Source organism: Vulpes vulpes, chromosome 8 (assembly GCF_048418805.1).
Source record: "Vulpes vulpes isolate BD-2025 chromosome 8, VulVul3, whole genome shotgun sequence".
In the NCBI taxonomy this organism is placed as follows: domain Eukaryota; kingdom Metazoa; phylum Chordata; class Mammalia; order Carnivora; family Canidae; genus Vulpes; species Vulpes vulpes.
In genome coordinates, this window is record NC_132787.1 from 104662988 (window position 1) to 104688591 (window position 25604).

The window sequence follows — 25604 nt, forward strand, 5'->3', positions numbered from 1 at the left end:
CGATGGTGATGGCAGTGATGGTGGTGGTGATGGTAATGGTGATGATGGTAAAGGTGGTAATGATGGTGATGAAGAGGAGAAGGAGGAGGATGGTGATAGTAACGATAGTGATGGTGATGATGATGAGGAGGAGGAGGAAGAGAATGATGGTGATGGTGATGGTGGTGATGGTGACAGTGGTGATGGTGAGGAGGATAGTGATGATAGTGATGGTAGTAATGATGCTGATGGCTATGAGGAGAAGGATGACGATGGTGGTGATGACAGTGATGGTGATGGTGAGGAGAAAGAGGATGATAGTAATGGTGTTGATTGTGAGGAGGAGTAGAATGGTGATGACAGCAATGGTGGTGATGGTGGTGATGATGGTGATGCCTATGATGAGGAGGATGATAGTGATAGTGGTGATGATGAGGAGGGGACAAAGATGGTGATAGAGGCAATGGTGGTGATGATGGGGATAGCTATGATGAGGAGGAGGATGATAGTGATGGTGGTGATGATGGGGGTGGTGATAGTGAAAATGATAATGTGGATGCACTCGGAAGCCGGCATGTGACCCAGGACAAAGCACAGGGAGAAGGAGCAATGGGCCGCAGTGAGATCTTCACACTGCTTGGGGGGCCCCGGCCGAGAAAACCTGGACTTCACCTGTACTACAACTCGCCTCCCCCTACTTCCTCCAGTGATAGTAAAAATCATTCCCAAATGCATAAGCTGTCACCTTACAGCTAGCTCTGAAAACAATCACTGAGGCCATATTGTTTTGAGGGCAGATAATAGCATATTATCAAGAACATATGCTAATAAAAGTAGCAATTTTTCATCCCATCTTCAGAGAGAAAGAAGAGGGACAAACACTCCCCGGAGAATAGGAATGGATCATAAGTGCCAAAGGTCCAGCATGAAAGAAAGCCAAGCGTCAACATCTGTCCGAGGCCTCTTTCTACCTTCACTCACTGAAAGGAAAGACACCCAAAGAAGCCAAAGCAGCCACCACATTTCATCTCCCACCCTTGGAAGCTGAGCCAGACTGTCCAGGCTGCGTCATCAAGCATGGGATTGGCACTGCATGACTGAGGATTTTTAATAAAGTCTTATTCCTGCCACTGCCACCCCACGCTTTGGAGAGGGCTGAGAGAGAGAGAGAGAGAGAGAAAGAGAGAGAGAGAGAGAGAGAGCCACCAGTCCTGCCCACCCACAGCCCTGCCTCGGGCCCATGGTTGGGGCACAGGCTTTTCTAGACATCGCACACTCACTCTGGCAGGACTGACTCCCCAGCCCCACTCGTAAATATGGAAAATTGTACAGTGTTGGGAATGATTTGTTTTTAAACCCAGGTGATTGATCTTGAGAGGTTCTCACTTCCCTCCAAAAATGGATTACAGCACAGCAAAGAGAGAGGATGGGAGTGACAGGGAGGGGTGGGGAGCTGTCGTCAATTCTGTTTTCTGGAAATGTCTAATAAATGCACAGGAAGGAAGCAGAGACTTGAGCATTTTGCTGCCGGAGGGGGAAAAAAGTGCTGTGATCCATACACACGGCCGCGCAGAATCGTGGTTCTGCCGGGGTTCCCAAGAGTCCCCGGGCAGCCCATAGGCACATGAGCACACTCACAAGCAAACTCAAGAAATGCTTCCAAGTGTTCTAGAAGGCAGGGGGTCAAGAGGTCGGGACCTCACTGGGTCTGAGGAATGACTTCACCTCTATGTCTTCGTGCAGCCCCCTGAACTGGGGTCACCTCGACTGTGTCGGCGACCCTCAGAGAGGCTTCTCAGAAGGCATGAGCTGGGCAATCCAAAATGGCGGCTCCTCAGCCCCCAGTCAGGGCCCACAGCAGCTCCCCTCCGGGAGCCTTCACACACAGTCACAGGCTCTCACATCAAACGCTTTGCTACTACAGTCTGGGTCAAAAAGATGCCTAATAAACCTGAATATGAAAAGAAATCCTTAGTGACAGAGGAGGCACTGCCACCCAAGAACGTTATTTTTTTTTTTTAAGATTTATTTATTTATTCGTGAGTGACAGAGAGAGAGAGAGACACATAGGCTGAGGGAGAGGCAGGCTCCTTGCAGACAGCCCGACACTAAACCACTGAGCCACCCAGGGGTCCCTCCAAGAACGTTTAAATAGCAACAATGGCCACCACCACTTACCACAGACATGTGACCAGCCAAAGACTCCACGGGTTCGCTACGTCCAGGTTCCATGTGATAGTCTAACGCGGCCCCGGAACCCCGTCCTGCGTATGAGCAAACGAGCTCAGAGAGCATCACCCAGCTGATAAGTGACAAGAGCAGAGCCTGACTCAAACCAGGGCTGCTGGACCCCAACACCCCTGATCTTCAGAAAGAAACAAGACACTCTTGCTGCCCACTGTGAATGTTCTCTGCCTCGCTAGGAGAGAGGGGCTATTTGTGTTTTCTGTTTTGTGTTGTTTTGCCTCTTATAGGAGTGTTTCTTTTTTGTCTGGGTTGTCTTTTTAATTTTGTTAGTTAACATACAGTGGAGAGCAACCATTTGTGACCTGGTCTCCACACACCAGGCCCAGATCTACCTGTCTACACTGCGTAGGCAATTTCTGTGACTCAATCTGCAATCTGTAAAATGGGGTCTCCTCCTCTGCTTTTTCCTATTTATTTTACAAAAATAACCCAAGAAGAGAAGGTCTTCTGAAATGTACAAGCCGGGCAAGTGCACCCCCTTCCCAGGGCTTCTTCCGTCTGTCTCCCAGGAGACCCTGCACCCACGCATACTTAAGTCACTCCTACCTGGTCAGCTGTGAGCCAAGCACTGGGGCAAATGAAGATGTGCCACGTACCGCTCGTGCCCTACACAGAATTTATGTGGCTTGGAGACTATGACAAGAAAAACTAAACACTCCAGGAAGAGCCCCAGAAGGGCAGATCCTTACTACCAAACGGGGGTGGGAGAGAAAGTAACCTGGCTTAATTCTTGGTTCCTCTACTTCTTGCCGACGGCTTTGGGTGAGCTGTTGTGCTCTGGGCATCCTGGATTTTTTTGTTTAAAAAATGGGTTTGGGGGATCCCTGGGTGGCGCAGCGGTTTGGCGCCTGCCTTTGGCCCAGGGCGCGATCCTGGAGACCCGGGATCGAATCCCACATCGGACTCCCGGTGCATGGAGCCGAGCCTGCTTCTCCCTCTGCCTGTGTCTCTGCCTCTCTCTCTCTCTCTGTGACTATCATAAATAAATAAAAAGTAACCCCCTTTCTAAAAAAAAAAAAAATGGGTTTGGGGGGATCCCTGGGTGGCTCAGTGGTTTAGCACCTGCCTTTGGCTCAGGGCGTGATCCTGGAGACCCGAGATTGAGTCCCACGTCGGGCTCCCGGCATGGAGCCTGCTTCTCCTGCCCATGTCTCTGCCTCTCTCTATGTCTATCATAAATAAATAAAATACTTAAAAATAAATAAATAAATAAATAGATAAATAAATAAATAAATAAATAAATAAAATTTTAAAAATGGGTTTGGGGGCACCTGGGTGCCTCAGTGGTTGAGCATCTGCCTTTGGCTCAGGTTGTGATCTGGGAGTTCTGGGATCGAGTCCCACATCGGGCTCCCTGCATGGAGCCTGCCTCTCCCTCTGCCTGTGTCTCTGCCTGTCTCTGTGTGTCTCTTATGAATAAATAAAATATTTTTAAAAAATAATGGGTTTGACCTCTTCTGCCTCACATGTTCTTGCCCCACATCATCATTACTCCCCCACCCCCACCTCGTACTTTAAATTTTAACTCGTTGCTGGATACTCAGGAGCTGACAAAAGAAATGTGAGGGAAGCAACTTCACCGAGCGCAGCCAACAGGCCCTGTGTGCACCCCAGGCACCCAGCGCTGTGCTAGGGGAGGAAAGGGGGCCAGATGGACACAGTCACTGTGTCACAGAGCTGGCCATCCCACAGGTGGGCAACCACCCAGGCTATTTGATCAGCCTGAGGGAGCAATCAACTCTCACTGGAAAACCCCAGGAAAGCCTCAGGGAAGAGGCCCTGGAGCCATATCTATAAAATGAGAGGCAGGAAGAAAAGGCAAATCTAGAAGCACAAAGCCCATTGGCTGGTGGCCTGGGGGTAGGAGCGGGACAGAGAGTGACAGTAAATGGGCAGGAGGGAGCTTTCTGGGGTAATGCAAAGGTTCTAAAACCGGATTGTGGTGAAGGTTTCACAATTCTGTAAGTTTACTGAAAATTCCTGAATTGTACATTTGAAATGGGTATACTTCACAGTATATAAATTATATCTCAATAAAGCTGTTAAAAAATTTTTTTTCAAGTATGAGTAAGAGTTTAGCACATAGAGAAGTCTGGGTGGGAGAGAAGGCAGGTGCTGTGGCAACCCGGCTACCCTCACCCTCGCGGTCCCCCCACCCGCCAGACACCTGCACCCCTCCCAGCACAGCTTGGAAGGTTAGCTCCCAAGCCCACATCATGCCCCCTCTGCCCAGGGGGTGGAGCTTCCCCGGAGCCCCTGTCAAGCTCTGAGGTCTTCCCAGCCCCCAGCCCAAGCTGAGCTCTGGCAGGAAGCCTGTATGGAGCTTTCAGAGTTCTGCTCAGAGCAAGGCTCACAGCAGGTGTTCAGAGGAACACTTACTGAGCAAGAGCATGAACTCGGAGTGGATGGTTGGCCGGCGGGCTGGGTGAGATGACAAAATCTGTCTTCAGCATGGACCTGATGACAGCAATGACTGGACTGGAAGTGGGTCTCCAGGACCCAGGATAAGGGATGAGACAGCTCTGCTCTGCAGGAACAGGGGGGCCCTGGGGACAGAGAGAAGGAACTAGGACAACAGAGGACTGACCGCATCATGATTTACGGACAGAGGAAGAGGGGGCAAGAGCCCAGAAACACTCCTGAGATTTCTAGCTGTAATGATGGAGGAGGCAAGTCCTTCACTACAACAGGTAGAGGGACCGGCTTGGGGGTGGCAGGAAGTTCTGGGCTCTGCTTTGATGTGCAGTAGCGTGGAGCCTGCATGATGAGGGCCATGGGTCTGGGTGTAGGGAGAGCTCAGGTTTGCTCGGCCGCCAATGCACAGCGTGAGCCCAGTTGAAAGGGAAGCACTAGAAGAGCACCTAAGGGACACCCCCGTGGCCAAAAGAGGCACGCAGCGAGGGCGGATTTCAGCTGGGGCCACCGTACTGAGGCAATCTCGGGAGACTTCCACGAGGAGAACCACACACCCCCAAAAGCCTTCTCCCTGTCTTCAGAATCACGGCGGCTTCCTCCAGGGAGTACGAATTTAACAATCCCAAGTGTTTCTCAGCCAAGGGTCACAGACCCATCACTGGCTCCTCAGAAACTTCTCATCTAGTGAGGCAGGTGGGACGGATGCCAGCACCCCGACCCAGCTCCTGGCTTCCTGCCAACCTGAGCTGCACCTCAAGAGCTGAAAAGCAACAGATATCCGGAAAACACAGCTGCTGGATTAGCAGGTGTCGGGGGTGCGCTTGGCTTATAAAGGTAAATGAAAAGAGCCCCAAGAAGGCATCTTTGCCCACCTGCTGCTGGCAGGGGAGGGCTGCCACAGGAAGAGAGCCTGAGATCTCTCGGAAAGTGTCTTCAGTTAGTCATGCCTCATAAATGCAGAGATATGAAGCTTTGCCTCTGAAATTCAATTATACTTGAAAGGACATGGCCAAGGCAGGGCTCTCCTAAAGGATTTACTGTGCTTTCCTGATGATGGAAAAAAAAAAATCTTTAGACTTGCACCTTGCTCATCAGTGCCTAAGAAATTGTTCACCTGTCAAACTGTATCGATTACCGGAAGCTACATTAAAACCCATGTCACCAGATTCCATTCTCTGTTGTTGTTGTTTGGTACCAAGTGATTTGAAAGAAACATTTTTCCCCCATGGAGCAAGAATCACCAAAATGGCCCCTAAGCCATCTCCATACACCACGACCTGTCGTCCCCTGTTTAGAAACTCAACCCAAAAGGAAGAGAACAAAAGCCACGTGAGATGCACAGATGCACAGCCCTACACGTGGGCATGAAAACACCAAAGAAACCCACTGAGACTGTGGGAGGATGGTGAATCCCAAAGTAGACAGAGCATGATTAAAGTTTACAAGTGCCCTCCCTCCACATACAATGACATCCAGGGCTGACAAACTAGCAAAATACACATAATCCCCCATCAGGCCTGGGCGGGCGACTCACAAATTAGAAGCATTATCCCATAACAAACAAGCTTGGTTTCAGGCTTGCTGGAATGCTAAATTCTAACACAAACCTGATCCTGATCTAGATAAAATTTCAGCTGCCAAATAGCTTACTCTCCGGTGCCAAATAAACTCTGGGGCTCCTTAGTAGTATCAGGGATTAACACTGGTTCCTAAGTGACCTGGGCACTTCACCACTTATGACTGGCAATACTAGGTCTTAGAAGAAGTTTAGAGGAAGGACGGTAGGCATAAGGGGGAGACAGACTACCTCACACACAAATACACAATAGAGTATTTTCTGCGAAAAAGCAACCCTTGGAACCATGCATGTGGAGCCACAAAGGCAGTGGGTCTGAGCCCAGAAAGACAGCACTACTGCTTTACCATGATGAAACTCCAGAGCAGCTCCAGGTGGAGACAGAGCTCGGTAAGGAGGAGGCCTGGATGGGGACTGTATGCAGAGGTGAGTCCACTCCTGTCACTCAACAGCTTGTATTTCTAATTCTGCACAACCCAGTGGCCAGAAAGGGGCATTAAGATAAATTCTGAAGGAATTAGTCCAAGCTCCTTTATATCTCACAGAGTTTCCCTCTAGAAGGCTTATTGGAAATGAATGGATCACTGGCTAGGGTTTGGGCAAATCTCTGTTCTTCTGGGGTTTTGACCTGTTGTGTCTCCACAAGTCTGAGCTTCCAGGCATCTGATTCCCAATGCCAGGTGTCCCAAGTTATTATCACACGTTCACATCTATTTTCCACCTTATGAAAAGCATCAAAGTGGAACCCAAAGGGAGCAGGCAAGGCTACAACGCACCACATCCCACGGCAAGCAAGAGCCAGAGCCCCTGGGCCTTCCCTCTGGCACATTATCCAATAAAACCTCAAGAGCTCAGTAATTACAGGCGCTCTCAAAAGTGAAACAGAAATAGATCTAGGGCCAAAACACTGCTTTGCTTGAGACAAAGGACTGGTTTTAAGCAGGAAAATACAGAACAACAACGACAACAACAAATACCCCAGCTTTTGATCTGTCTTCTGAGCTGACGAAGCCAGCCTGATTTTTTTTTCAATATTATTCAATCTGATTATGGGAAAGAGAGTAGGATTCAGATGAAAAGCCCTTTTCTCCTCTTGGATATAAAATCATCTTATGAAACAGAAAAAGCAGCTTGCATTCTAAGTGTGCCCTGACACCAAATCGGATGAAAATTTGGCTTATCCAGGTCCCCTGATCCCCTGGCCTGCCATTACCACTGAGGCCTCAGCAGAAGGTGCTGGTAAAGACAGACCAAGCAAGAGGTTTCTGCCCCTGTGTCATCAAAGCCTGCAAAGGATTCCAGCTCCCTGAGCACACCCACCGGGAGCAGGTGATCCCAGGAAATGCATCCCACGCCTCCGCACAGCCCAGTTGATGATCTCCATGCCCCCAGCCCCATCCCATGCAGATGCTCCATTTTGAGAGCAGCACGCACCATGAGGTCCACAGCTCTCTTGGTGAAAGGTTATTTGTGTTTCCGACTGGGAAGGGTCCTGAGAGGAAGAAAAAAACCACAGCGAGGGAGGGAAGGAATCACCAGCTTTGGCAGAAGGCAGCAGGGCAGCCAGGGCCAGCTGGCCCCGCTGGGTCTGAGCAAGCGATATGCTGCGGTTGGCAGGACTCTCCCTGAGAGTGAATCGTGCTTAGAGGGTGCGCACATTCACTGCAGTTCAATGTTACACGGCCGTAGGCTTCAAACTAAATATTTTAAAAATTAAGGTGTAGGACTAGGAGGAAGGATCCCACCGGCCCTTGGCCTCCTCTGCGCAAGGCTGATCCAAGAGAGCTGCAGTTGGATGGGTGGGGGTAGGGTCAGAGGGTGTCCAGCGCCCAGGCCCCAATGCAGGACTGGCGGTCCTGGCAAACACCCCCCCCCCCAGGGGGAGTCGGCGTTGGCCGGGAGCAGAGGGGATGCCTTCTGCTTGGCCGGGCGGCCGGGATGCCCTGGGAGCCCAAGGTCCGTCTCTGCGGGGAGTGCCACTGTCACGCCCTTGCCGCCGGACTCCGCGAGCTGCAAGCCCCAGGGACTAGGCACTTGTTGAACAAAAAGGCTCCCGATTCCAGCAGCCGCCGCCGCAGTTGGCCAGGAGAGGGACCCCCAGCTCGGGCGCCGGAGCCTTCGCGGCTGGGCGCTGCGCGCTCCTGCAGACCCGAGGCGGCGCCGCCCGGGAGGTGCGCAGAGCTGGCGGCGCACCCGGCAGCCCAAACTTTCTCGAATCTCGGTGCTTCGCGGTTAAGTTAGGGCCGTGAGGGAGGCACACAACGTTCGCGGGAGGGGGCTGTCATAGCACCACCCACGATAAAGTGGGGAAAAAAGGATTTAAAAAGAGACAGACACTCATTGACACTAATGCAATTAACTTAAGCACCTACTGTGTGCCAAGCGCTGGGCCAAGCGCTATCTTTAGCGCGTTCTCGTTTTAAATGTCATGAGAGACCCCGAGGGAGGAACTGTCCCCATTTGATAGAGAAGCAAACCTCAACCAGAGAAGGTGGCGTGCCTGGCTCAGGTCGCAGTGCGGGTCACGGCGAGGCCAGGGCTCCTAACTGCGGAGCAGGGCTCGGCCGTCGCCCCTGGGCCTAGTGAGCAGGGAGAGGTTGGCCGCCGCCCCCTACCCCGGCCGGAGCGCACCTGCCACCCACGTGGGCTGCGGGACCTGCCCCCCGGCGGGGCGAACCCAGGCTGCCCCAGAGGCCCGCGCTAGCTCCCCGGGATCCGGGGGGGGGGGCCTGAAGCTCCGCACTGCGCCGGCCGGCGGGGGCCAGAGGCTCCGCACGCAGGGCTGGCCCGCCCACGCCCACCCCGCCACCCGCGCCCCACGCGCAGCCGCTCACACCAGCAACTGCGCCCCGACACACAATTCCACAAACGCAGCCCAAAATGTGCACACCCACTGTACACACGGCCCCCACTAGGACACGCCATTCCGGGGCCACAGCCGGGTCCGCGGGCGTCCACAACTCCACCACGCAGGCAGAGGCACCCCCAGCACGCGCGCGCACGCAGAGCCCGGCCGCAGCTCGCAGCTCGCAGCTCGCAGCTCAGGCCGGTGCACACGCCCGCACTCCCCGCAGCCCTACCTGCTCCGGCGCAGGACGCGGTCCGCCGGCTTCCCGAGCCCAAGTTCGGCGCGGCTGGCGCTGGGGCGGGCGCGGGCCGCTGCCCGGGACGAGCGCGCCGAGGCCGGGAGGGGTGGCTAGGAGCGCGGGCCTCCGTGCGCCCGCAGCCTCCGCGCCGGCCCTGCGCTCATCGCCTCCCAGAAAAACAAAAGGAAGCCGGCGGCGAGGGAGCGAGCGAGGTGGAGGCGCCCGCCCGTCCGCCGGCCCGCCCGTCCGCCGCCTGCAGCCGCCGCGGCCCGCCTGCCAGCGCCGGGAAGGAAGGGACTGGAAGGCGGGACCCGGAGGCGGGGGCCGGGGGCGGGGCGTGCGGCGGGGCCGAGCTCGAGGTCCCTGCGGCCCCGCCCCCGCCAGGCCCCGCCCCCGCCAGGCCCCGCCCCCAGGCTCGGCCCCGCCCACCTGCCTGCGTGGGTCGCGCCCCCGGCCCTGGCCACGCCCCTCCCGGCCCCCGGGTGCGGGCCTCCGAGCCGCCTCCCCGCGCCCCGCGGTGCTCCCCGCTGCACCCTCCGCCCCGCCCGGGCCCCAGCCCGGCCCCGGCCCCGGTCCCGGCGGATCTCGGGGCCGGAGCGGAGCCGAGCACCGGTGCCGCCTCCCTAACCCTTGGCCTCTGGCCTGCGGGCGTGGGAGAGGCGGGAGGCGGCACCGGGAGGGGCCAGCCCCGCGCCCACCCCCCGCCTCCCCGGCCCCTGCAGGAAGTGCGGCCCGGGTGGCCCAGAAAGGGAAGAGGCCGGAGTCGCCCCAGGCTGTCTCCCGGGGCCCTCTGGCACCCTCACCGCCAGTCCCCTGCGCGGATACACCCCACCAACCGCGCCTCTTTCGGGGAAGGAGCGGAGGACCGGGAGGAGGGGCGCCTGAGTTCCAGTTCTGCTTGCCTTTGCCAATTCTGGGCGATTTCAGCAAGTCCCTGAGACTCCCGCGGCCTTGGTTTCCCCACCTATAAAATGCACAGGCGGCGGAGCAGGCTTCTCCCGGGGCCCTTCCCTCCCTCGCGGGCTGCGGGTCCTTGGTTGACATCCTGGTCCCAGACACAGGCGGCCTGGGTGGCAGGGAGAGACAAACCTGTGTTCCCTGTAGACTTCCTCTGTCCCCCTCCGAAGGCACCTCCCTGAGGGAAGGAATGAGGGACTGTGCTTCCCAGAACCCCTCGCCCCAGTAGCTCCTGAAAATCTGGGCCCTGGAAAAAGCAAATATATACACACACCCACCACTACCACCACCCACCCACCCCAAACATCCCCGAAGAAAGGTAACCACAGAAACAGCCCTGAATGTGGAGCTGGGCGTTAGTGTTAGGCTGAGACAGACTGTCTTTCTGGCGTCTCTAGGGGAAAACTCAAATCCTCCTGCAAATCCTCCTCCACAAAAACACGGTGAGTGAACTCCCACTACACAGGAGGCTGCAGGGAGCAATGCTGGGGGGCGGCTTGAGGGGGGGAGCGCTGCGCTGGCTGGCAAGGTGGTCTGAGCCCAGACCCCTCTCTCAGCAAGCAAATGGCAAAGGCAACCCCAGAGGGAGTTAGTCTCCTAGGCAGCCCTGCTGTGGGGATTAAATACAATAATGACTGTGAGCGCCCGCGTCACCGGTATGGGGCTGTGGTGAAGTCACACAGAGCAGCTCTGGTACCCAGGGGCAGCATCCTTTTTTCTCAGCAGACCAGGGGCCAGGGTCATTGAGCAGGTTTCCCTGAGTATGTCCGTGCAGAGGGTGGGGTTACAGGTGAGAGGCCCCCAGCCACGTGTCAAGCCCAGGCCCATGAGCAGGGGGACTGCAGATACTGGGATGATTGGCATAGGCTAGTGCTGCTGGGGTCACACGTAAGACCCACTTCTCACTCAGGCTGCGGTTCAGGGCTAGGTCAGAGGGCTGGGGGAAGACTCCTCCGGGAACACGCCCGATGTTCAGGAACTCCAGGCGCTTCCATCTGGAGATTCCGCCAGAATCTCTCCCATCTAGAGATTCTTCCCTCAGGGCATCTGAGGTCTCCCCCAGCCCCTTGACTTCCAGCCAGCCACAAGGGAGGGGATAGTGTGAGCTGGGGGTCTCCGGGTAGGGGTGGGAGGTCACTGGGAGCCAGGCCCGGAGGAGGCACACATCACGTGGGTCAGCAGTCAATGACCAGAACTGGTGCCACCGGGCTGCAAGGGGTCCGGCAATCACAGCCTTCCTCTGTGCCCAGGAGGAAACGGTCATTTGGGTGAGCACATCACAGTGTCTCTGCCACAGATTCAGAGCACGGGTCTCCCCAGCCCAGTCACAGGGCAACAGACAGACATCCGTATAGGACATGATAACATCGTCATCGAGGACTGCGCTATAGCTCGCCGTGCCTCTCCCCCGCTCCCCCCGCAAAATCAGCTCATGGGGAGAGGGTCAGGAATGGCTCACAGAGCAGGTGACGGTTTCACTGGGTCTTGAAATATAAGGAGGAGGGGAGAGCTCAGAGCGAGGCAGGTAGAGGAATCTCAAGGTGAGTACAGAGGTAGGTGGAGGCACATCCTGGACCCCGCCTATCAGTGGGCCTCGGGGGGCCTTTGCCTGGGCCCTTCTCTCCCACCCATCTGGAACCCACCTACCCCTCAGGGCTCTGCTCAGATTTCACCGCCTCTGACCTCTCAGCTCCTATGCATTTCCCTTCCCTGAACTTTTTTCCCCCTTCCCTGAACTTCAAAAGGAGCAGGGTCTCCCTCAGGTGAGATACAACCTGACCTCTTCCTTTCATTCTTTCAGAGGAAGGGCAGATAGTAGTTACTCGATAAGTACTTTTGAATTTCATGAACTAGAGCAAAGCAAAAAACAAATTCGGGGTATGGTGTTCTGTTAGGTTCCTGGGGCTGCCACGACAGAGTACTACAAGCTGGCTGGCTCAAACCAAGACGTGTTGTCTCAGAGTTCTGGAAGCTGGGAAATCCGAGATCAATGCATCAGCAAGGTTGGTTCCTTCTGAGGGACCTGGTGGGGAATCTTTCCCGAGCCTGTCCCCTGCTCCTGTAGGCTCAGGTGCTTCGTGGCTTAGAGATGGCCGTCTTCTCCCCATACCTTCATAATACCTTTCCTCTGTGTGTGTCTGCCTCTGTTTCCAATTCTCCCCAATAAGGACACCAGTCCTATTGGACAAGAGCCCATTCTAATGGCCTTAACTTGGTCACGTGCAAAGACACTGTTTCCAAATAGGGTCAGGTTCACAGGTACCGGAGATTAGGACCTCAACATCTTTATGGGGGAACAGTTCAACACCTAACAGGTGGCACGCTGTATATACAGTGTGCCTTCTATTTACAGTTACATGGCTGTAAACACTAAAAGTCAGGAGTGAGTCTGACTATTCTTAATACTATCTGACTTAGTTTTATGACATTACTGTTCTCGAAGCACTTTTACATATGCTATTCCCAACATTCTTGAGATTATTACTACATTTTACAGATGAGATCACACTCTTGGAGAAAGGAAATGTCCAAGGACACATATTAGCATCAGGGGCAGCCAAGTCCAAAAGCCAGATTCAGTGTCACTGGGCTGGGCCCATACAGGCTTTGGAAAAATACTATTTAAAAATAATGGTAAAATAGTATAAAAATAGTAAAAATAATAAAAAATATAGTAAAAAAATACTATTTAAAAAAAAATCATTCACAGTCCTTTGATGAACTTGAATGCACATCCTACTAAGGAGGTTCTTTCCAATAAACATGGTTCTAGCTCACAAACTCCTGCTCCTGAATGCTTCGGGAAGTAAAGGCCCACTTGTCTCCAGGTCCTCTTTTGATTCTGTCCCTCTGTGTCATTACAACTACAGAGGGGAGAAGTGTGGCTGCTGGGACTAGAGTGGGCCGTGTTCCCTTAGGCTAGAGGCAGCACCACTGGCTACACACCCTTCCCCTCACCCCAGAACCTCATACTGGAGGAAATGGTCGGAAAACTTGCTAGCAGCACCAACAGCAAGAATTTCTGGAATCGCTGCATCCTGCCTCAGGTCAGTAGGGATCAGAGGTGGGGAAGTTGGATGATGAGGCCAGCCTGCTTCTCCCTGAGGTCCACCAGTGTTCGCGGAGGCCCCTGAAGCAGATACTGTGACCCATGGCTTACCTAGGGAGCGTGACTCAGAGGCATTTTCAGATGGCTCCCCCTTCCTCCTTGCAAAGCTCCAAGGGGTCAAGGTAAACTAGACTGACCCTTCTCCTAGAGCAACTCCCCTGCTATGGACTGAGGCATGTCCCTCCAAAAGTCATACCCCAAGCCCTGACACACTCAGAGCACCTGTATTTGGAAAGAAGACTTTTAAGAAGTAATTAAGGTTAATGAGGTCATAAGGATGGGACCCTAATCCAATAGGATTGGGGCCTTTGTAAGAAGAGAAAGAGGGAATGAGATCTCTCCCTCCGCCCACAGAGGCCTTGTGAGGACACAGAGAGAAGGCAGCCATATGCAAGCCGGGAAAGGAGCCCTCCCCGGATTCTGAATCTGCCAACACCTTGATCTTGGACTTCCAGCCTCTGGAGCTGTGAGAGATAAATGTCTTCGGTAAGCCCCTCAGCCTTGGGATTTTGTTATGGCAGCACAAGCTAAGACATGCCAATATATCTTCTCATCCTCTGTTTCCTGCCCAGCTGCCCAGCTGCCCCCACCTCTAGCTGCAAGGGTGGGTCCCCCGGATCCAGTCCTCAGGACCAGGGTCTTTCAGGACCTTGTTTTGTACCTAGAGCAGTGCCTCTTCCACTTGCCCCTGCTCCCTGGGAAAGGGAGTGAGGGTGTGGGAGGGAGCCCGGCTTGCCTGTAAGGGCTCAGGAGCTGGGCTGTCTCTCAGCATCACCAAAGGCACACCTGCTGCTGAGGTCCAGGGGCAGTGAGGGGGCTTCCGGGTCAGGCAGACCAAGAGACAGGTCTGTTCCTGCAGTCACCACCATCGGGACCTTGGAAATAACTCCCTTCCTCCTTCATGTCCTGCTCCTTCCTCCTTCAACTTTAGCAAATCCAGAACATTCTCTCCAGCAATCCCAACTGAGTCCTAACCCAGGGTTCCGATTTCCTCATTTATAAAATGTGGGTATTCGTGTCTCCCTTGGACTAGAAGAGACAATGAGTGTAAAGGACCCCAAGGCACGATCGGTACCCAGTAAGTGATAAGGACCTTCCCTTTACATCGTCAGCAGCATCACCAAAGACGGACTGACTCAGTACAAATGTATAGAGGAAAGCATCCCAGTGAATCTCAGGAGACCCCCGGTCAAGTCCCAGTTCTGACACGTTCAGGCTATGTCACCTGAACAAGATAACTAAATCCCGGGAGCTTGTTTCCTCAGGACAGCACTGCCCTCAGGTGACCAGAGCAAAGAGGAGGTCAGATGGTGGCCTGGTACCCTGCTGAAGTACCTGCCTGCCTGCCTGCCTGGTTCTGTGAATGCTGATCTTGAAGTCATGGCTCCACCAGGAGTGGTCATGGTGCATTGGACTGGAGCCCCTGGGACAGGGGTACCTTGCTGGTTTGTGCAACTGGATCGATGGGGGCCTGTGTCCGTGCCCTGCACGATTACCTGGTGTAGAAGGAGCACACCCCAGCAGCAGCTTGCCAGGCCCCCCCGCCCCCCCGCATGTAAAGCCAAAGCCCCCCACCTGGGGAGCTGCACACCAGGCCTGACATCTTTTCCATGTTGGTGAACCATGAGGGAAGCAGCCAAGAGTCTTTTTGGCTGCTTGACACTCCTGCTAAAGCAAGAAACCCAAAGCCAAACACAAACAGTGGCTTTGACCGCTGTTTCCAACCAGTCTGAACCGGAAAGGGCTTCTTGCCTTTCCAGCTCTGCTCCTGATGGCTTCTCTGCTGAGAACTAGAGCTCCTGGAGCCTGAGAAATCGGTACATGACCTGAGCAGGGCAGTAGGTGAGCATCCGCTCTGAAACAGTTCAGCGGCTAATGTGGAGTGGAAGTAACACCCCCACAGCCCTGCTTGTCTCTCATTTCACCTTCTAGCCAACTGTCCAAGTTCCAACAGAAAGAAAATGTGACCCACATATGCAGGCACATTTTTAAACATAAAAAGACACAGGCAAAATTAATTTTAATGATACATTCTTTTAACTCAATGTATAGGAAATGTCATTCAACATGTCACTCTAAAAATTATGAATAAGATATTTTGCCTTCTTTTTTTTTCATGTTAAGTCTTTGACATTCAGTATGTGTTCTATATTTATAGCACATCTCAATTCAAACTAGCGCAATTCAAGTGCTTAATAGCCATATGCGACCAGTGGCTGTCATCTGGATGGTGCAGATATAGAGCAATGGATCCCCAACTTTAGTGTAAATCAGAATCCCCTGAAGAGCTCACAAAAAACAGATTGCTAAGTCCCACCCCCAGAGTTAATGATTCATAAAGTCTGGGGTGTTGCCTGAGAATTTACATTTCTAACAAATTACCAGCTGATGATCATGTTGCTGGTCAGGAATCCACATTTTGAGAACCACTGGCCTCGGCAGTCTTCTGAGGCAGATGAAACATGCTTTATAATTTACATCTGGGAAAACTATATCATTACAACAAAGCTATAGTAATCAGGAGAGTGTGGTACTTGCATAAGGTTACATATATAGATGAATGGAATAAATTAAAAGTCCAGAAATAAACCCTCACATTTATAACCAACTGGCATTTTGACAAGCGTGCCAAGAACGATTCAGTGAGAGAAAGCATAGGCTTTCGAACAAGTCATTTTGGAACAACTGGGTGGTCCCAGATGGTCACCTGTAGAAGAATGAAGTTGGGCCCCTACCTCACACCATTTACAAAAAGTAACTCCAAATGGATCAAAGACCTAAATGTAAGAGCTAAGGCTATGAAGTCTTAGAAGAAAACACAGGCATAAATCTTTGGAACCTCGGATCAGGCAACGGCTCCTTATGACAGCAAGTGTACAGGCAATCAAAGGAAAAGTCGACAAAATGTAAAACTTTGGTGCTTCAAAGGGCACCATCAAGAAAATGAAAGACAATCCACAGAAAGGGAAAAAATATTTGCAAACTGTATATCTAATAAGGAACCTCTGTTGCATATATATAATGAACTCCTACAACTCAACAATAAAAAGACAAATTACCCAATTTAAAAATGGAAAAGGATTCGGATAGACGTCTCTCTAAGGAAGATGTACACAGGGCCAGTAGGCACGTGAAAAGATGGCCAACATCATTAGTCACCAGGGAGATACAAAGCAAAAACTCCGGGAGACGACTTCACATACACCAGGGTTGTCATAATCCCAAAGACAAACAATAACAAATGTCGGCAGAGATTTGGAGAAACTGGAGCCCACCCACATCCATTGCTGGTGGTAACATAAAACAGTGTGCTGGCTGTGGAGAACAGCCTGGCAATTCTTCCAAAAGTTAAACATAGAGTTTACAGTGTGACCTGACAGTTCTACCCCGAGGTGTATACGGGAGAGGATGGAAAATACATCTCCACTCCAAAACTTGGGCATGAATGTTGATAGCAGCACTCTTCACAATAGCTACAGAGTAATGGAGAGGATGGGGGGTAAGGGCCCTCAGAGGCTCTAAGGGGAGAGGATAAGTGGCAATGGTTGCTTTGGAGAATGATTTGCCAATATCTGGTGAAGGTGGAGAGACAAATACCCTTCAGCCACTCTGGTTACTCACCCCAAGAAAACTTCTGTGTGTAAGCCAAAAGGCCATGTGCAAGAACACATCACAACATAGGAGGAGTGAGAAGCAGCCTCAATGTGCCTTGTGGGGGGGATGGAGTGAACAAAACAGGTGGATATTCATACGAGGGTTTACTATAAATGGCAGTAAAATCAGCTCAATACGTCTGAATCGACATGGATAGATCTTAAAAAAAATCGGATTTTTTAAAAAAGATAAGGAACGGAAACAGAATGGCATGTTACTGTTAATGTTCACCTACAACAATACAAAGTACATTTGTGTAAATGTGTACAAACATAGCAAAAGTATCAAAATGGACTGAAAGGGAGCCCATTGATTCCTGTTAGTGATTGCTCGTGGCCCAGGGCAAGATGGGAAAGAGAGTACAGTACAGTACAGTGCTAATCCAGGGTACCTGACGTGCAGTATTTCTAAAAATATGAAGCCAATCTGTTCAGATAGAAACTCTGTTGCAGATATGTATGTGTCTGAGATATTATTCTCTATATTTATCTGTGTTTTACAATATTTCTCATTTTAAAAAAAGTAACACGAGCAGTATCCCTTGTCCCTCATTTTGTCTTTCTCGAAGTCTGGATTCTAATTTACGATCGTGCCCAGCGAATTTAAAAGTCAAAGTGCCAGGAACCCCGACTTTGGGAACTCAGCGCTGAAAACCAAGTAGAGGGAAGAGCTCTTGCCATGGAGGGGAAGTTCATTATGCAGCCCAGGTCCTGAATTCTGTAGATGCCTCTCAGCCTTAGTAGGTAAAATGAGGCAGAATCATGGAACATGGTGAGCTATTCTCAGAGCGGAGAAATGCCAGTAGCTCAGAAGGATGCTAAACCTCATGTCTCTGGACCAGAGACCAGTGAAATCAACGTGAAGCTCAAAATAAGGAAGGGCCAGGACACAGGGAGGCACTGCCAAAGTCAGTGTGTGGAGAGACAGCCCAGCAAGGGGGCAGCTGGAGAGAAAGGGAGAGAAATCGTCTGACACCACAGCTTCCCAGGTGTGAGGGGACCCTGTGCAGAGGGAAGCCAGGAGAGACAGCCTCAGAGCTGTCCCTGCAGAGGGACAGAGCCAGGCGTCTGCCCCGTCAATGGCATGAGGTCTTGCAGGCAGGTACAGGCTGCTCCCACACAGCTAAGGAACCCCTGAGGACAACTCACTGTGTCACGGCTGCCGTGACATGCCTCTCAGATTCCCCATCAGGGCTGAGACAGGCACCCCTCAGCTGCTGGGAGTGATGGCTGCTCGTGGCTCTTGGCTGATTCTTCTCTGGAAATTGCCCTTGAGTGAAAAGAGCTGCCTGGCCTAAGGTTCCTTGCTCCCCAGGGTCAGCCCCCACCCAGTGACTGGCAACTTGGGGACCTAGCCCAGGACATCTCTGAAGGTCTCCCTCAGCCTCAGAGCTCCCTGTGGGGACAGCTGAGGCTCTGATGCAGCCGCCCTCACCCTGTGGCCCTTCTTGCAGGGGTGTGTGCCCAAGAGCACTCCCTAATAAACCTCTGGTTCGAAGATCTCATCTCCAAATCTGTTTCCTAGGGAACAATCTAGAACATGGGATCTCTAACAAGGGTCAAGACAATATTACAATGTGTTTAGGAGCCTCTTTTTGAGGCTGCGTGTAATATATCTATGTTCACTTCTATGTTAGAATCAGCTAAATCATAAAGATCCCAAAAATATTGGCTTCAGCAAATAGATATTTAGTTCTTCCTTGTTTAGAAGCAGCCCAGGGTGGGGCACCTGAGTGGCTCAGTTGGTTAAGCATCTGCCTTTGGCTCAGATCATGACCCCAGAGTCTGGGGCTCAAGCCCCACATTGGGCTCCCTGCTCAGTTTCTCTCTCTCCCTCTGCCCCTACCACACCCACCCACCCTCACCATGCACTCACTATCTCAAATAAATAAATAAAATCATAAAAAAGAGGAAGAAGAAGAAGAAGCAGCCCAAGGCAAAACTGTTCCATAAGACAAAATGCAGATAGGTGGTGCCCGGGACAAGTGTATTGAGATCTGGGGGAGCAAAGATGGAATGTAAAGAGGTACAAGAAAACTTTAAAGTTTTTTTTTTTTTTTTAATACTTCTAAGTAGTCCAGAAACAGGATGTCTGGGCTTAAAATGGTCCCAGATGACAGGAATCCATTCTTCTTTTCTTGTGTTTCTCCATCTTCCCTGATCTTTGGTCTTAAAGTCACCTCATGGCTCAGAACAGCTGCAAAAGCTCCAGCATTTATATCCTTTGTCTAGGCAGAATGAAGAAGAAAAGGGAAAAGGCCAGCCCTTGCTTTTAAAGAGAAGGCAAGTGCCACCAATGCTTCTGCTCACATCTCATTGGCCAGAACACAGTCATACGGCTACACCTCAGCAAGGAAGCCGGAAAATGTGTAGCTCTTAAAGGGGTCTTTGCAGTTCCAAATAAATTTGGGATCCTGTTGTTAAGGAACAAGAGGAATCACTGTTGGGCCGATTTTCACAATATCTTAGAAAGATTTCCATGACAAAATGCTTTAAATAAAAGAATATGTTGCATGCTTAAAAGGGAAAGCTTCAAACCAGAAAATTGACCATGTGAAGGTCTCAGGGCTCTCCCAATGAAGGTGCAAGATCAAAATGTCAGCATAACTCTGTATCTATACCACTGAGACAGGTTTAGGATCTGCAAAGATCAAACATCCAAAGTAAAAATCACTTTATTTTCTTAGTAAACTTCTGGCTTCCTAGAGCTGGAGGCAGTGATCAGAGTGAAATGCAGGCTATCTGCTAAAGGGGATGGGTTTCATTCTTGGGGTGATGACCATGTTCTAAAATTGGTCGTGGTGATGGTTACACAACTCTGTGAACAACAGAAACCATTGAATTGTGCACTTAAATGGGTGAATTGCATACTGTGTATTATATCTCAATAAAGCTGTTACCAAAAAAAAAAAAAAAAAAAAGACTTCAGTTTCCTGTATCCTCTTGGCAGTCCACTGCAATGACATTCCTGCCCCCAGGCCTTTGCAGACCCTGTGCCCTCTGCCTGAGGCACTCCCAGTACCCCCTCCATCCAGAAACCCATTTAGCCTCCAGAAGCTCCTCAGGAGTCCTGAGCCACACCACAGCCTCGGGCTGAAGGGCTGAAGGGAAGATGCGTGTCCCTCTGTACACTCATCACAATTCCTCCCATTTCTGAATGCCTATGGGAAGAGAAGCTCTACACTCAGAAGCCATGGCTGTGGGGAGAGCCTTGAGTGGCTCAGTCCTTCTGCCACTGTCAAATCTGTCCAGGGGACAAGGTGACATGGCCGTGACCTTGGGTGGATTGGACACACTTGTTCCATTGCTCAATAGCGTAGGTTCGTACGAAAAGCAGCAGCCGGTCTCTGTTTAAATTTTTGACATTTTATTCACCATGGATTTTTTTTTTTTTTACATCAATTTGGAGTTTTCAAAACATGACGTTAAAATGGAATTGTCCTGGTGAGTCTTCGGTGCCCGTTCACATTTGGGCGTGAGCCGAGCGTCTCCCTCTCCCTGCCCGGGCCCTGGCTCCGTGGGAAGCCTTCCCTCTGCGCTTGCCCCGCTCCTTTGGGCGTCTGTCCCGCGGCTTTGTCACAAGCTCAACATCTGCCTGTCTCCACCACCAAACTGTGAGCTCCCTGGGGGCAGGACGTTTCTTGTACGTTCATTTCTATACCTAGAGCCTGGATACAGGCCGTGCCAGCGGCAGGCTGTCGCAGACCGACCCGCTCTTGGCCAATCCTCCCTTCCACGCTGAAAGAACAGAGCCAGAGAACCCAGTCTCCCTGCCTGCCTCCCCACGTCCTAGAAAGTAAAACAAAGAAGTAACCTACGTTCCTTTTAGCTCCCGGGGAAAGCTGCGTGGAGGCTGAGAGGCATCGTGGGCCCTGCCAGGCTGTATCTTCTGGCCTGGCCTGGGCTGGCTGGGCAGCGCTGGGTTTTGCCTCGGAGAGGAGACAGCCCCTTCTATGCCCAGTGTCCCTGGATTCAGAGCAGGTGCCACCAGAACCCCCAGCTTTGAGATATTAGCGTGAAAGTCTCAGGCACGTGGTGGAGAGGCTCACAGGAGGTGGCTCCAGGGAGTCTGGGTCTGGAATATTCCACCTACGTCTGTCACAGGTGAAGGAGGGCGAGAGTTCCCAGGCCCCTCCCTGTGCCAGTGACAGTTGTAGCTGAGAGACTGGGGCTCTGGACCCCACCCAGCCCACGGCTGGTCCTCCCCACCCGATGCTGTGCCCTCCTTCTGTTGCTTTGCCCCAAAGCCCAGGGCAGACGCTGTCTCCCCATCACTGTCTTCGAGTAGGACTGTGGACAAGACACCAGCAAGAAAAGGAACTTGAAAGCTTTGCAGGCAATAGAACACCTCATTTTGTTTCTCTTTTCAGGGCTGCAGACTGTGCTAGGTCAGCGGGAAGGGTGCCAGGCTCTGCTCGGAATGCCCTGGTGACAGGTGACCTGCCGGTTTGCATTCGGGGGGCTGTTCCTGCTTCGACCGCCTTCCCAGGACGCCCCCACGGGCCTGGTTTGCCAGAGAAAGCACCTGCCCAGAGAGAGCAGGGGACTGTGCCCACTGACCAGCTGAAGCCAGCCTCACTGCCCCAGCTGAGAGCAGAGGCAAGTGGAGGGCAGGGCCTGCCCGCGGGGAGGCAGGAAGGCCTGGCACTCTCCCTGCCCTGTCAGGCCTGCTCTCCAGAAGGGACTCCCCACCAGAGCTGTACCTCCAGGAAAGATCCTACAAGGTAGGAACCCTCTGCCCCCAGGGGATTCGCACCCAAGACTGTTTTCTGAGCTCAGGAAACTATTTGCAGACCTTTCCAGCTCCGGATCCTGCCCAGAGCCCTGCCGGCCTTCCTTGCTCAAGAGTCTACCCAGCCCTGTTAAGAGTGGAGTGGCTGAGAGTTCAGGGCCCACCACCACAGCAGGCGTGGGCGGCCAGAGAATTGGCCTCGTCTCTCCCTTGCCCCCCTGCAGGCCCTTCTGCTCAGGCCCACCCTGGAATTCCTTCTGCACTGGCCCGTGCCAGCCTTCCCCACCCCTCCCTGCCAGGAAAGCCGTCCCCACATTCCCTACTTATCGAGCACCTTTCACCCCGCAGAATTTGTCTCAGAGCTGGATGCCACATCCCTAGGCATCTCTCCTGCAGCCAGGGTGCTGCCTGGCCTGGGCTTTGTGATACCTGGTGACTTGGCAGTACCCCCACCATCATCCTGAGAGCACGCTGGGGTGGGGGCTCCCTCATCCACATGCAGCAGCCCTCACCCAGTAAAAATGCAGCAGTGGAGGCCGGGTCGGGCCTCCCGAGGCCCTGCAGGGGTGCGTGGGTTGCCTTGTACACAGCAGCGCAGGCCCCACAGGGCTGCTGGGCAGCTCCCTTCCTCCTGCCCCCGTACCAGCCAGGGGCCAGAGTGACTCAGCACTGGAGGCAGGCTTCCTGCTGAGAACCCCGGCCACTTCCTCCTGCCAAGCCAGCAGGGAGCTCTCGTGCCTTCTAGGGCCTGGGGCTGCCAGCCCCCAACCAGGGGCCAGACTTGAGCTTCCAATAAACCATTTGCAGCTGGGTAGCCTTGGGCATGTTGCACAACCTCTCTGGGTCTGAGTTTGCTCATTTCTGGGAAGTAGGGACTGGGTCTCAGCATTCCTCCTGGAGCTGATTCAGGAATTAAGTGACCATGACCTCTGCCCTGGATGTCCTGTCCCTTGTCTGCAGGTGCCATGCTCTCTTACCTCTGCAGAGGTGCTCCTGCTGTGGCCTCTCCAGGCAGCCCATCCAGCGAGAGTCCCTGAGAACCTTCCTCCCCAGAACCCTGTGTCCCCACGAGCGGAGGTGTGGCTCCCCAGCACTGTGCACCCTCTCCCTATAGCCCCTAGGTATCCCCTGGTGCCCCTCTGGGTGCCTGCCCTGCCGTGTCCCCACGGAGGGCCCAGGGAAGGCGCCCTGTAAGTTTTCCTTCTTACAAGAGGGCAGGCTCAGTGGTGGCAAAAGAAAAGCAACAGACTGCAGGTCCCTCACTGAAGTTCAAACTCAAATATAAATTCCTGCTTTTGCCATATGCCCTGAGGCAGAGCCCTCACTTCTGTCCATCTCTGGCTTCAGAAGGCGGCTTTGACTGCACAGGCCTCCTCTCATGGGCGTTGTGGGGAGCAAAGGAGTCCACCTTTTGGAAGGTTCTCTGTGAGAGGGAAGCTTGCAAAGGTTAGTGCAGTTGAGATAAATAGGTTGCACAGGTCCCATGTGACCTGCTTCCCTGTCCAGGTCTTGCGGCACAATGGTGGTTGTGTTTTCCAAACCCCGAATCAGGACACCCAGACCGATGGTGGGAAAAGGTGCTCATCCTGGACAATCTGAATCTGGGTCCTGAGGCTGCTGCGGTGGCGGCGGGGGGCTGGTGGTGGCTGCAAGGCATGCAGGCAGGATGTGTGTGTGTGTGTATGTGTGTGTGTGTGTGTGTGTGTGTGTGTGTGTGTGTTGGGGGGTGGTGTACTCAGATCTCGGGTGGGGGGGGTGGGGAGGGAGGCTGCTTAGCTGCTAATGGAGCTGGTGGAAGCATCCATCCACCGGTGCCAGCCCCCCTCAGCTCCATTCTTGTTTTCGGCTGGCTGCACGGGGTCCATTAGCTCCTGCCAGAGGACACAATGTGGCTTTGTACTCACCCTGGCATCTGTGCCAGGCTCTCACAAAGCAAACCCATCACAGGCCTCGGCTCCCTGCTCGCCCTGCTTGCCCCTCCCGAAAGGCTGAAGCACCTCCTGCCTCTGCGCTTCAAGGCCGTGGGTCATGAGGCACCCCCCACCCCCCACCCCGGGCCAGGGAAGCCCTCGCCCCTCCCTTGCTGGGCCAGCCAGAGCTGCTGGGGCCCAGAGGAACCTTCCAGCCAGCACTACCTGTGCTGTGATGCCGGCCTCAGCCCAAGGAGAGCTGAGGGCAGGGACTGCTCTTATTCTCCTTCGTAGCCCCAGCTTATTGTTAGGGCCCTGACAACAAATGTCTGGCTGACGTGATACAGGAAATAAATGTACAACCTAGTTTGATATGGAAACTATGATTTTTTTTTCCTCTTCATTTTCTTTGTTGCACAAAAAGGATACAACCCATTTCGGGGTTGAATGCACCACCCAGGAGAAAATGCAAATATTTTCCCTTATATCCAGGAAGCGTCTGGAAGTTAAGCCATCCTGGCCTTTGTAGAGAGGCGGATCTAGGCTCTCAGGGTCTGAGGTGAAAGAAAAAGGAGAGAATAGGGCTTCAAGGTGGAAAGAGAAAACAGACAAGGGTGAAAGACAAGACAGGCGCCACACCTCCAGGTGCCCATTTTGGAGGGGTGAGTGGGGATGAGGAGCTTCTTGTGGGGGAAGAGACCATGAGTGGGCCTTGAGATTGGGGGTCCAGCAGCTGGCCGTGAGGAACAAACCTTTCCCCGCAGACTGGCTCTTACGGAAGCCTCGCTGAAGGGCCCAGAATATCAGCCAGCCAGGCAGGGGGCTGGGCTGATGACAGGCTTCTAGCTGGGTGATGCTTGGTGACACCTCCTGACAGCTGAGTTAGTGGGGGACGGCTGATGAGGAGAGGCGATGTGGGGGCCCTTGGAGGGCAGCCCAAGGCTCTGTTGGCTTCATGGGGCTGTAACCCCCCCTACCTTTTCCCTACCTTTCCTAGCTCCTCTGCCAAACCCATGTCATGGCCTGAGGCCCTCCTGTCCCCGGGATGTGCGGGGTGAGAACACCCAGGGAGAAGGCCTTGGAGCCCTCATTGCACATGGATGGGCTCCTCCCCACGGAGGAGGAGGGACACAGCTCATTCATCTCCTCCTTCGGACACTTTTAGGCCTGGCACCCAGTCAGGGACTGTGCAAGAAGCAGAGGTGAATTTAACCCCATGCTCACGGTATTGGTCACAACCCTGGCTGTGTCTCAGAAAAAATCCTCGGTTCCATCTGCTCACAGAGTACTGTGCATCCCAGAATCCCAGACCTATGGGTTTCCCCCACATCAAGCAATTCTATAGCACCTCTACAGCACCGATCAGTCAATCCCAGCATTATCTACCTGGAGACAGAGGCAGGTCCCACCTGGCTAAGGCCTCAGCCCCACCAGACCACCCCAACCCCCTTCAGACACCAGCCACAGGTTCAGGCTGTCACCTGCACTTCTGACCGAGCTGCTGGAAGTTCCCATGACCCTCTCTTATGGCTGACGAATTTGCTAGAGCTGCTCATGGAACTCAGAAAAATAGTCCACTTGCTAGATTACCAGTTCGTTGTAAAAGGATACAACTCAGAACAGCGAGATGGAAGAGATGCCCAGGGCCAGGATGTGGGAAGGGGTGTGGAGCTCCCATGGTCTCTCCAGATGCACCACCCTCCCAGCACCTCCACAGGTTCCCCAACCTGGAACTCTCTGAATCTCATCCTTTGGGGGGTTTATGGAGGCTTCATTATAGAGGCATCATTGGTTCGATCATTGGCCATTGGTGAGTGAACTCAATCTCCAGCCCCATCCCCTCCCAGAGTTCCAAGCCTCTAATGGTTTGGTTGGTTTCCCTGGCAACTAGCCCCCATCCTCAAGGGCTTTCCAAAAGTCGCCTCAACAACATGAACTCA

The 25604-nt window shown here is 53.1% G+C and overlaps 1 protein-coding gene across 3 annotated transcripts in view; it reads right to left on the bottom strand.

Moving 5' to 3' along the window:
• The window catches only part of HPCAL1 (hippocalcin like 1), a 113751-nt gene extending 103104 nt beyond the window's left edge, over window positions 1-10647 (bottom strand). The window contains exon 1 of one of the 3 annotated variants that reach the window (XM_026009109.2): window positions 10393-10647. The gene's annotated coding sequence lies outside the window, so the exon portion shown is untranslated. Of the gene's footprint in view, window positions 1-9297; window positions 9674-10392 lie in introns of those variants that run through there. The other 2 variants (XM_026009108.2, XM_072767725.1) reach the window with 2 other exon arrangements.
• Window positions 10648-25604: the final 14957 nt, after the last annotated feature.